At 53.6% G+C, this 10,787-nt stretch overlaps 1 pseudogene; it reads left to right on the top strand.

The window, feature by feature from the left end:
* Positions 1–7,090: 7,090 nt before the first annotated feature.
* On the top strand, positions 7,091–8,307 carry LOC144290770 (glyceraldehyde-3-phosphate dehydrogenase pseudogene; annotated as a pseudogene).
* Positions 8,308–10,787: the final 2,480 nt, after the last annotated feature.

Genomic DNA, 10,787 nt, shown 5'->3' with positions numbered 1-10,787 from the left:
GAAGGTTCCTGGAGCCCTGACGCAAAACTAAGAAAGTACTCCCCAAGTCCACGTCCAGGAGGTCTGCGGGGGAACCGCCCATTGCCCCACACAGTCACAGCTGTGGGTACTTCCTCCCACCCTACCCCTTGCTCCCTATTGGAACCCATGAAATCAAATATGGTTTGAACGGAGGCAGGATTGCATGGCTGTCGGGCAAGTCAGTTGGGGTAATCACACGGAGGTCCCGGGAGGTAAGTGTGCTCAGAGGTGACCGACCAGATGATTGAAATACATTAGTACTAAAAATATTTTTAAAGCCTTTCTGTTGATTTATACCCAAAAGAAAATACCGCAAAGGAGAATGAGTTTTCAACTCGAGTAGCACTTACGCCTGATCTAACTAAATTAGCTCTTTTGAACTGGTGGTTTTGCTCTGATGCCTGTAATAAAAATAACAATAATGTGCATTTAGAGGATATTTTATCCTCTAGAAGCACAGGACTTCCGTGGTGAACAATTCTCCTCATCTCTGCTGCGGACCAGCAGACTGACGGGCAAGGGAAGAGGGGGAGCAGGGACGACCATGAATTTCCCAGCGGCTGATCACATTTGGTAAAATCAAATTTCAGATACATGAGAAAGTGGGTCTCATGGTGCTCTGAGAAGCCCAGAGACAAACGGGCCAGAAGTCAGGCCTTTCCCTCTGTCCAGAATGGAGTTGTGTCCCCACCCCCACCCCCCGCCCTATCATATGCAGAAGCCATACCTGCGGTGTGGTGGTATCAGCAAGGAGGGCCTTTGGCAGGTGACTAGGTCATGAGGTCATGGGGGATGAGATCTGTGCCCCTTATAAGGGGGGGGGACACCGGAGCCCCCTCTCTCTTCCATGTGAGGGTGCAGCAAGAAGGTGGCCACCTGCAAAGCCAGGAAGAGTGCTCTCCAGACCCTGGGGCTGTGACCTGGGACTTCCCAGCCTGGAGCGCTGGCAGCAGCAAATGCCCTTCATTAAGCCTTCCTTCCAGTTTGAATCTGGAGGCTTGCTCAGCCTGGAAGGATGGCTCCCAGTCTCTGTCCTGCGCTGACACGGTGGCCTCGGGACGCTTCCCCTCTTGACTGGCGAGCATCACCCTTTCTGGTTTGCCCATCAGGAAGTGGCATGTGTCAAAGGAAAGGATTTGCCCGACACCAAGCTGCTGGAAGTTCCCAGCACCCCTCTCCCAGCACCCCCATACTTCCTGCCTGAGTCTCTAGGTGACTCTTTAATTTACACTCCCCGGCCCCCCTGTCCTGGCTAAACATTCCTACCCAGCTGTTGAACTGAAGCTCATTCCCCACCACCTCCTCCAAGAAGCCTGCCCTGCCCACCCATCTCTTCAGGAGAGTGACGATCCCCATCCTCCCACAGCACCCCCCAAGCTCTCTGTGTTGTCACTGTCCATATGCACGTTAGCTTCCCCCATTGGAGGGCAAGCTGTCCAGGGCAGAGCCTGCAAGTTACCCCGCTGTGTCTGGGCATCCGGAACGGAAGAGAGTTCGTGTGGGGCTCGCTGCTCACCACCTGCAAGCCAAACCCCATCACAGGCCCTGGAAACAGATGGGAACAGATCGTCCCCCGAATCTGGGAAGGCTGAGGAGCCTGAAATTCATAGTCGATGGCTCACTATCACTCACAGCCCAGCGTCCAATTCAAGAATCCCACTATCACAATTTGTAAAACAGTTCCCATCCCAACACAGATATCGGAGTCCAGCTCCACCCTTGAACATCAGCCCTAAAATCACAGCCACGGCCATTTCTGAAGTGAGTCCTGTGGGCCACCTGCGGGCCAGCTCTTCCCCTGGGTCACCTCCTTTAGCCTGTATAACAAACATCCTCACCCCATTTCATAGAGGAATAAACTGAGGCCCCAAGAGGGACCTGCCTAGGGCCCTATGGCTAGCAAGGGGCAGGGCAGGGCTGGGACTGGATCCCATGTCCCTCTGAGTGTAAAGCCAGAGGTTTTCACCTAGAGTCTGGGCCACCACAGAGGCAGCTGGGTCAGTGGGAAGAGAGATGGGCCCACGGCCAGAGAGAGTCAGGCACCGTCTGTTGTTCTGGAGCTCGGGTCCCGGGAACAGAGCCTTCCCTGCAGCAGCTCTCACTCACTCACAAAGCAGTAAGCATTTCTTTCTTTCCATCCTTGACATTTTGTTCATGTTGAGAATATTTTGATTGCAGACGACAGCATCCCAGGTTGAGAGCACAGCACGGGCACAGGTGCAGAGGTGTGAACTGGCGAAACACATTTAGGAAGCCATAAATAACTCAGAGAGGGGTTTGCTATGCAGCTGGCAGAGGAGGAGCACGATGGGCATGAGGCTGGGGTGAGCTGGGGCACGGTTTTGAAGGCCTCACATCTTATTCTACCGGCAAGAGGGGGGTCATCGTGGGGTCCTGAGACAGAGGGGGCTCTGGCCCTACTGCCCTTAGAAAGCTCTCACCAGAGGCTGCTCAGCAGGCAGACAGGTGGGTGGTTCTGTGCCTTTACTGTTTGAATTACTAGCTGGTGCTTCTTCTCTCCATGGAGTCACCATGGTCACCCCCACCACAACCAAACCTGGACTCCCTCGCCTTCCCTTGGGCTTGTAGGGCCCTTACCCTCAGACAGACTCTATCCTGCCCTCCTCATTCACTTGAGTGATACAGAAAACCCACGTAAAGGAAAGCCAGGCCAGGACACGAAAGGACATTCACTTTCATTAAGGAAAACAAGCCAGGCCCCAGAAAGCTGGGGAGCTCTCGCTGGCAGCAATTCTAAGACTCCCTGGATGAATAATATATGAATAATCATATAACTTTGCATTTTTAAAATGCTTTAATCCAAGGGCTTTGAGCCCTTTGAAAATCATGAATCTGATTCAGGGAACATTCCCTAAACACCTCCTCTCCACGCTGGGCATGTGCCGTTCCAGAATCATGGGCAATCGGGAAGGAGCTGCAAGGTGCATGGGTGCCTTGCTCGGCGGAGAATGATGAGGGTTGGGGAAAGAGCTTTTGCACAGGTCTGGGCTAAGTTTGGGAACACAAGAGGGAAGGTGTTTCTCTCCAAGGTCAAAAGCGAGAAGTGAGCTGACTCCTAGGGAAAGCTGAAGTCCACGGCGGAGGGAGGGACCGCCAGACAGGAGCTGTGGGCTGGGGGAGAGCACAGCCACTTCCAGAACAGGAGCCAGGCAGACAGGAGTGAAGGAGACGCAGCCTGGCCTCTCTGGGCACGCCCTCCTGGTGCCTCCCGCTGGCTGAGCCCCACAGCAAGTCTGAGGCCAGCCTGGGTGAGCTCACCCACAGGGGGACCCTTGGGGGCCAGAACCGGGCGTAGGGGAAGGGCAGTGCAGGGGTCTGCAGGTGGCAAACAAGCCTGGCCTGCACCGTTTCTTGGGTACCCAGAAGCACAAGCATGTGGTCCTCATGACACCCTTCTGGGCATGGACATCATTCCTACTGTCTTTTACAGCTGCACGAGCTACAGCTTACAGGGGTTATGGGCTGAGGTGTGTTCCCCCTAAAAGTCCTATATTGATTCCCTAGGCCCCAATAGCTCTGAATGTGACTGTATTCGGAGGGAGAATTTTTCAAGAGGTGATTAAGTTACCATGATGTCAGCTGGGTGAGTCCTGATCCACTATGGCAGGTGCCCTAGAGAGAGGAGGAGAATGGGACACAGATGACCTGCCCACACCTTGGTCTCAGTCTTCCAGCCTCCAGAAGGGGAGACAAGAAACATCTTTTGTCGAAGCCCCCGCCTGGGGTGCTCTGCTACGGCAGTCCCAGGAAAGAAGACAGAGGAACGTGCCAAAACTAGCACAGCCAGGAAGTGGTCCGGGACTGCAGCGTCTCCCTGACCCCAGAAGCTTGCAAAGGGGCCGAAGGATGTCCAGGCTGAGCCGGCACAGCCCCCAGCCCCTGCACAGAGCAGATGGTCAGAAATGGCACACATGGGTGCCTGCCACCACCACTGCCTATGTCAAGGGCCTGATGTACTTACTTCCTGCCAGAGCCTGAGGTCTCATTACTGCTCCAAGAGGCCCTTATTAGGAACGACGTCTAATCTGCTTACGATGTAGTTAACCCAAAGCAGACACCCCTTATTGTAGTGGGGGAGGGGGAGATAGCTGCTTCTAGTCCCCTAGATCAGAATTTGTGGTGACACCGACCCCGGAGTCACCCGAGGGTTCCTCTCTAAACCCAGCCTGGCCCTTTCGTGAAGAACCAAGGTCTCTTCAGGGTTTCACTGACCAAAACATGGGGCAGACAGATGATGCAAGGGATTCGGGCTGGGGGCACTGGTCCCCTTGTCCACCGCGACCTAATCAGAAGTACTTCAGCCCAACACTTGAATGCAAGCTGCATTTTTCCCCTTCTCTCTACGTTTATTCATTTCCTAGGGCTTCCCTCTCAAGGTACCACCAACCGAGAGTCTTAAACAACAGGAGCGTACTGTCCTGCACCCTAGAGGCTAGAGGTCCCGGATCACGGCATCAGCAGGGTGGTTGCTTCCACAGCCTGTGGGGGGATGTGCTCCAGGCTTCCCTCCCAGGTGCCTTCCTAGGCCCGGAGACCCCTGCCTTCATCTGCACAAGGTCTACTCCCCGTGCGTGCGTGTCTCCAGGCCACACTTTTCCCTTCTGTGAGGACACCAGTCAGGGTGGAGCTGGGCTCACCCAAATGACCTCTCTTTAACTTGAATGTCCGCAAAGACCCTGTCTCTAAATAAGGTCACATTCTGAGGTCTTGGGGGTTAGGACTCCATCAGGTGAATCAGCGACGGACACAACCAAATCCAAAGTATGTGAAACAGAAGCATCTAACTTCACGGTGATTATAGCCCAGGGGATCACTTCCAACGTCAAGAAATAGAACACAGTGGACTCCCAGGGGCCCCTGGGCCCTTCCTGACAATAACCCCCAGGGGTCACCAGGATCCTGCTGCTGATGTCACAGTGGCCTTCTTGCGCTGTGTAGTGTGCAACCACTACACCTCCAAACCCAGAGCCCATCTGGGCCTGTTATCTGAACATCACATCAATGGAATCAGACTCTGGAGTCTGGCTTCTTGCAGTCAACACCATATTTATAAGGCTCACCCCAGTTGTCAAGCCCAGCTTCCCATCACAACGGACTGCCAGAGGGCCCAATGGTGTGGACACGGTGGTGCTTACATCCGTTTCCACCATGTGGACACAGCACTGTCCCTCGGGCTGTCCCCATGTGGGCCACTGCAGACAGGCTGCCAGGACCGGCCTGTGCATGCCTCCCTGCCCACCGGGAGCAGGGATGTCAGGGTGGACTTCTGGAGCAGCAGCGACATGGATCTTTGACTTTCCTGGGGAATAGCACCCTGTTTTCCTGAGTGTTGGCACCGATTGGAAGCAAATCTCAGGTAGGACTGAAAAGAACATCCAGAAGAAGTAGCTCTTCTGTTCTCAAGAGCCCGGCTTCCAGTGCTCCCCCGGAGGGCTGGCCGTTTCTGGACGCCAGCTCTGAGCCAGGCAGTTAACAACGTCACCGAGGATCATCTCCTAACCACCCTGAAAGGTGCTTGTCAGGCTGCCCTCTTCACAGGTGAGATGCTTCACAGGTGACAGGTGAAGGGGTTAAGTGACATGTCCAAGGCCACACACAGATCTGAGACTGGAACCCTGGCCTGTTCCCCTCTAGACCCTGTGCACGTTTAAATGTGAGGGAAATGCAGGCCGGTGAACAGGAGGTTTCTAAATCCAACAGCCTCATTCCAGGGTCAATCACGCAGGGCAGCACAGCACAGGCTGGCTCGGAGCAGGCAAGAGATCACTTAATTCTCCCCGGCCCGGATCCCTCCCTCTATTAGCTCCTGGACATCAGGGAATCCGTGTTCTGACTCCAACAAGCTGCCTTGGATGTGTTAAAACCTCAGGGCAATTTAATTGTGTTTTGTGTTTCATGACTTATAGATGAGGCCCCTAAGAGAGCCTGGTCTGACAGCCACGCAAGCATGTTAATAGAGCAGCAGCGATGCACGTTATTTCTGGTCTACTTAACAAGTGGACCACTCCTTGCTCTCCTGGAAACCTTTGAGAAGCTGCTCTCACCGGAGAAATCTCAGAGAGTTCATTCCTGGGAAGAAGGTGGGCTTTGTTCTCTGCCTTCCTGATCGTTAGCCCCACAGTCATTTCAGATCCATAGAGTGGCGACCAGTGCCCATGGTTAATCTGAAACAATCCCCCCGAGATCCATCTTTGGCTCCGGCCTTCGGCCACCCCAATCTGTCCCTGTCCTTGCAGGCCTCCTGTCCTCAGTGACCAAGGCTCTGGTGAGTGACCCACGGCCAGCACCCAAGCCAGGATGAGTGACCCATGGCCAGCACCTCGTGGTTACAAAGCCCATTCACAGTGAGGGGAAACACAGGGCCACCCAGGGGAGAGGAGGGGGCTTGGCTCTGTCATACTGGATGAGAAAACAGAGTGTCAAGCCAAGCCACCCCAGGAACAGAGTGAACACGGGGCCAGAGCCGGAGCCCCACCTCTCCTGCACTTGTCCCAGCAGCGTTCTGGCCACAGGACCAAGGACACCACAGTTTCCAGTCTGCGTGTGTGTGTAGTGCGGGGAGGGGGTGATGCAGAAGGAATTCAATGAAACCGTAAGGTTAGTAACAGTAATAACTGGCCACAATGAGTTGACTTGGGTTCTCTCAAAAACTATAGATTGAAGTCCTAACCCCAAGACCTCAGAACATGACCTTATTTGGAAATAGCCATCATAGAAGTAATTAATTAAGCTGAGATCATACTGGAGCAGGAAGGCTGTATTCCCACATGACTGGTGTCCTTACGAAAAAGGGACATTTAGGGATGCCTGGGTGGCTAAGTGGTTGAGCATCTGCCTTCGGCTCAGGTCCGAAGGGATCTGGGGTCCTGGGATCGAGTCCTGCAGCAGGCTCCCCACAGGGAGCCTGCTTCTCCCTCTGCCTCTCTTTGTCTGTGTCTTTGCCTCTCTCTATATCTCTCATGAATAAATAAAATCTTTTAAAAGGGGGAGGGGGGCTCTCTGCTCCTCCCCGTTTGACAGACAGCCGTGTCTTCTGGTGCAGGGCCAGCCGCATCCCCAAAACATGATGGTGAAGGTCAGAGTGAATAGATGTGGCCGTATTGGGCGCCTGGTCACCAGGGCTGCTTTTAACTCTGGCAAAGTGGATATTGTCGCCATCAGTGATCCCTTCATTAATCTCAACTACATGGTGTACATGTTCCAGGATGATTCTACCCATGGAAAATTCCACGGCACCGTCAAGGCTGAGAACGGGAAACTTGTCATCAACGGGAAGTCCATCTCCATCTTCCAGGAGCGAGATCCCGCCAACATCAAATGGGGTGATGCTGGTGCTAAGTATGTTATGGAGTCCATCGGGGTCTTCACCACCATGAAGAAGGCTGGGGCTCACTTGGGAGGCGGGGCCAAGGGGGTCATCATCTCTGCTCCTTCTGCTGATGCCCCCATGTTTGTGATGAGCGAGAACCACGAGAAGTATGACAACTCCCTCAAGATTGTCAGCAATGCCTCCTGCACCACCAACTGCTTGGCTTCCCTAGCCAAAGTCATCCATGACCACTTCGGCATTGTGGAGGGCCTCATGACCACTGTCCATGCCATCACTGCCACCCAGAAAGCCATGGATGGCCCCTCTGGAAAGCTGTGGAATGACGACCGAGGGGCTGCCCAGAACATCATCCCTGCTTCCACTGGCGCTGCCAAGGCTGTGGGCAAGGTCATCTCTGAGCTGAACGGGAAGCTCACTGGCATGGCCTTCCGTGTCCCCACCCCCAACGTGTCAGTTGTGAATCTGACCTGCCACCTGGAGAAAGCTGCCAAATATGACGACATCAAGCAGGTGGTGAAGCAGGCATCAGAGGGCCCCCTCAAAGGCATCCTGGGCTACACTGAGGACCAGGTGGTCTCCCGTGGCTTCAACAGTGACACCCACTCTTCCACCTTCAACGCCGGGGCTGGCATTGCCCTCAATGACCACTTCGTCAAGCTCATTTCCTGGTATGACAATGAATTCGGCTACAGCAACCAGGTGGTGGACCTCATGGTCCACATGGCCTCCAAGGAGTAAGAGCCTCCTGGACCACCAGCCCCAGCAAGAACAAGAGGAAGAGAGAGGCCCTCAGCTGCTGGGGAGTCCCTGCCCCAACTTAATCCCCCAACACACTGAGAATCTCCTGACCTCCAATTTACATCCTAGACCCCAAGGAAGGGGAGGGGCTTGGGGAGCCCTACCTTGTCATGTACCATCAATAAAGTATACTGTACCCAGCCAAAAATAATTAATAATAATAATAAAAATAATAATAATAATAAATCAAATAAAAAGGAGGAGGGGGACATTTAGACCCAGACAGGCACACAAGGAGCGCAACATGTGAAGATGAAGGCAGAGATGGGGGTGATGCTCCTACAAGTCCATGAGCAGCAAGGATGCCAGCAAACCCCAGAAGCCAGCAGAGGCCTGGGACCAGTTGTCCCTCACGGCCACAGCAGGAACCAGCCCTGCTGACACCTTGATTCTGAGCTGCTGGCCCCAGAACCTATAAGAGAACACATTCCCAGAGTATGAGCTCCTGACCCCCTATTTGTGTACATTGTAACAGCAGCCCCAGGAAACTACCACACTGCCCCTTGCTCAGCGGTTATGTGCAAGAGCTTTATGTTCAGGTGCAAACATCAGCCATTGCCAGCCCACTGCCCGGCCCTGGATCTCTCCGAGTCTTTGTGAGTTAAGATTGCCTTTGACAGCAAATACTTAAATCTCAACTCAGAATGGCTTAAACAGTAAAGAAAAGGTTCTGTCCTCACCAGGTAAGAGGTCTGGGGTGTGGTTACTAGAGAGTGTGGTCACTGGGACCCACTTAGCTCCTTGAACAGACCCCTGACCCACAGGATAATAGGCAATGAAGGGGCAGTGAGACGTGGCATAGCAGTGTCTCAAGCTGCTCCAGGGGTGCTCATTTGTGACACAGTGATAGTAAACTAACACAGTGAGGAACAAAATGATGGTGAAAGCAACCCCCCAGCCCCTTCACATGGCTCATGCATGCAGGAGAACACATCTGGAATGAATTAGCTAGGTCCTAATGCACCCACCTAGGTAAGTCTCCAGCAGCATCCTGTGCTATGAGCTGAGCACATTGCTAGAGGAATAAACCGGGCAGCCCTCTGTGTAGACATGGGTTACAGCGTGTACCATCACGACATGGTGGAAGTACAAGGCGTCATGGGGATGGTTGTCATCCACTTGGAGGCGCCTGTCTCTTCCTGGCCTGGGGGGGGGATGGTCTAGCACCCACTCTGCATCAGCAACATCAAGTCTCCTGCTTTGGAAAGAAATCTAAAACCATAGTGTCAATGGTGGGAACATGGAAGCTTCTTAGTTATTTTCCAAAATTTTCTGCATGTTTTAAGTATTTTTAAAATCTTTTAAATTGGTTCTGATATGTGGGACTGACATTTAAAATCCAAGGATTTGGGGGACACCTGGGTGGCTCAGTGGTTGGGCCTCTGCCTTTGGCTCAGGGCGTGATCCCGGGGTCCTAGGATCAAGTCCCGCATCGGGCTCCCTGCATGGAGTCTGCTTCTCCCCCTGCCTGTGTCTCTGCCTCTCTCTCTCTCTCTCTCTCTCTCTCTCTCTCTGTCTCTCGTGAATAAATAAATAAAATCTTTAAAAATAAATAAAGAAAAATAACATCCAAGGATTTTGACTAAACTGAGAAAATCTCCATGTGTCTCCTGGCACTTGTCTTTGCCACTCTATCGACAAGGGCCACTCCAGCTCTTCATCCAGATGGTCCAGCCGCCATGTCTCCCTCTGCTGCCCCTCACCCCACTCATGTGGCCCCCCTCCTGCCTTCACCCTCCTTCTAGGGCATCCGAGTCCTGGATCTCCCTGAGAGCAGCACACTGGGCATGATGCGGTCCTAAGGGTCCAAGGACACATAATGCTGCCTTGCAGGGTTTGGTGATGCACGTGGCACAATCTAAGGGGCAGCTGGTTATGATCCATGACCAGTGCCAGGTGTTCCAAAGGATAAAGGTGTCTGGCCTACCTCATCAAGGGATAGAGGCCCTGCCTCAGCCCCAACTCTCCCAGAGGAGGATGGGATACCATATACTGAGCCTTACCTTGGGCCTCCTTTCCATGTTTCTATTTACCCTGAATCCTCCCTGTTTCCACCAAGGTGGTGACAAAGTGGCCCCCTATTCACTGCCTGTCATCTGCCTCTGGCTCCACTACCCTTCTCCCCAGCTATGCCCCAGCTCAGGTTCCACCTCCTCCAGGAGGCCCACCTGTGGGACTCTAGACCCTCCCGTCTAGAACAGTGCCTAAACGTTGTCTACCCTGTGGGAGATGAGCATGGAGTGAACCTGGCTGTGTGGCTGTCTCCCCCACTAGCCTATGAGCTCCCTAAGGCCCATGCCCATGTCTTATTCATCACGCACAAGGCTCAGGGCAAAACAGACCTGCAGGGAATGATGAATGAGTGAAGTTACCTGTCCAAGGTAGCACCTGCTCCACCTGAGCAGGCATCCTGACTGTCTGCATCAATAGTCAGGCCTTGTGTTAACAGCAGGAGCAACCAGCAGGGTGGGGAGGCTGCCAGCGATCAGCCACACGAACAGGAAAATAAGCCGGCCTCTGAGATGCCCCCTCCAGAAGGAACCAGGGCTCTGGCCCCAGGCAGCCTCCCCTGGGACACCCAGAGAGAGGACATCTCCAGGGACACCCAGGGTCTGAG

The sequence above is a fragment of the Canis aureus genome, chromosome 2 (assembly GCF_053574225.1).
Source record: "Canis aureus isolate CA01 chromosome 2, VMU_Caureus_v.1.0, whole genome shotgun sequence".
Lineage (NCBI taxonomy): Eukaryota > Metazoa > Chordata > Mammalia > Carnivora > Canidae > Canis > Canis aureus.
The sequence above is the reverse complement of the archived record's forward strand: the minus strand, read 5'-3'. Positions and strand labels throughout refer to the sequence as shown.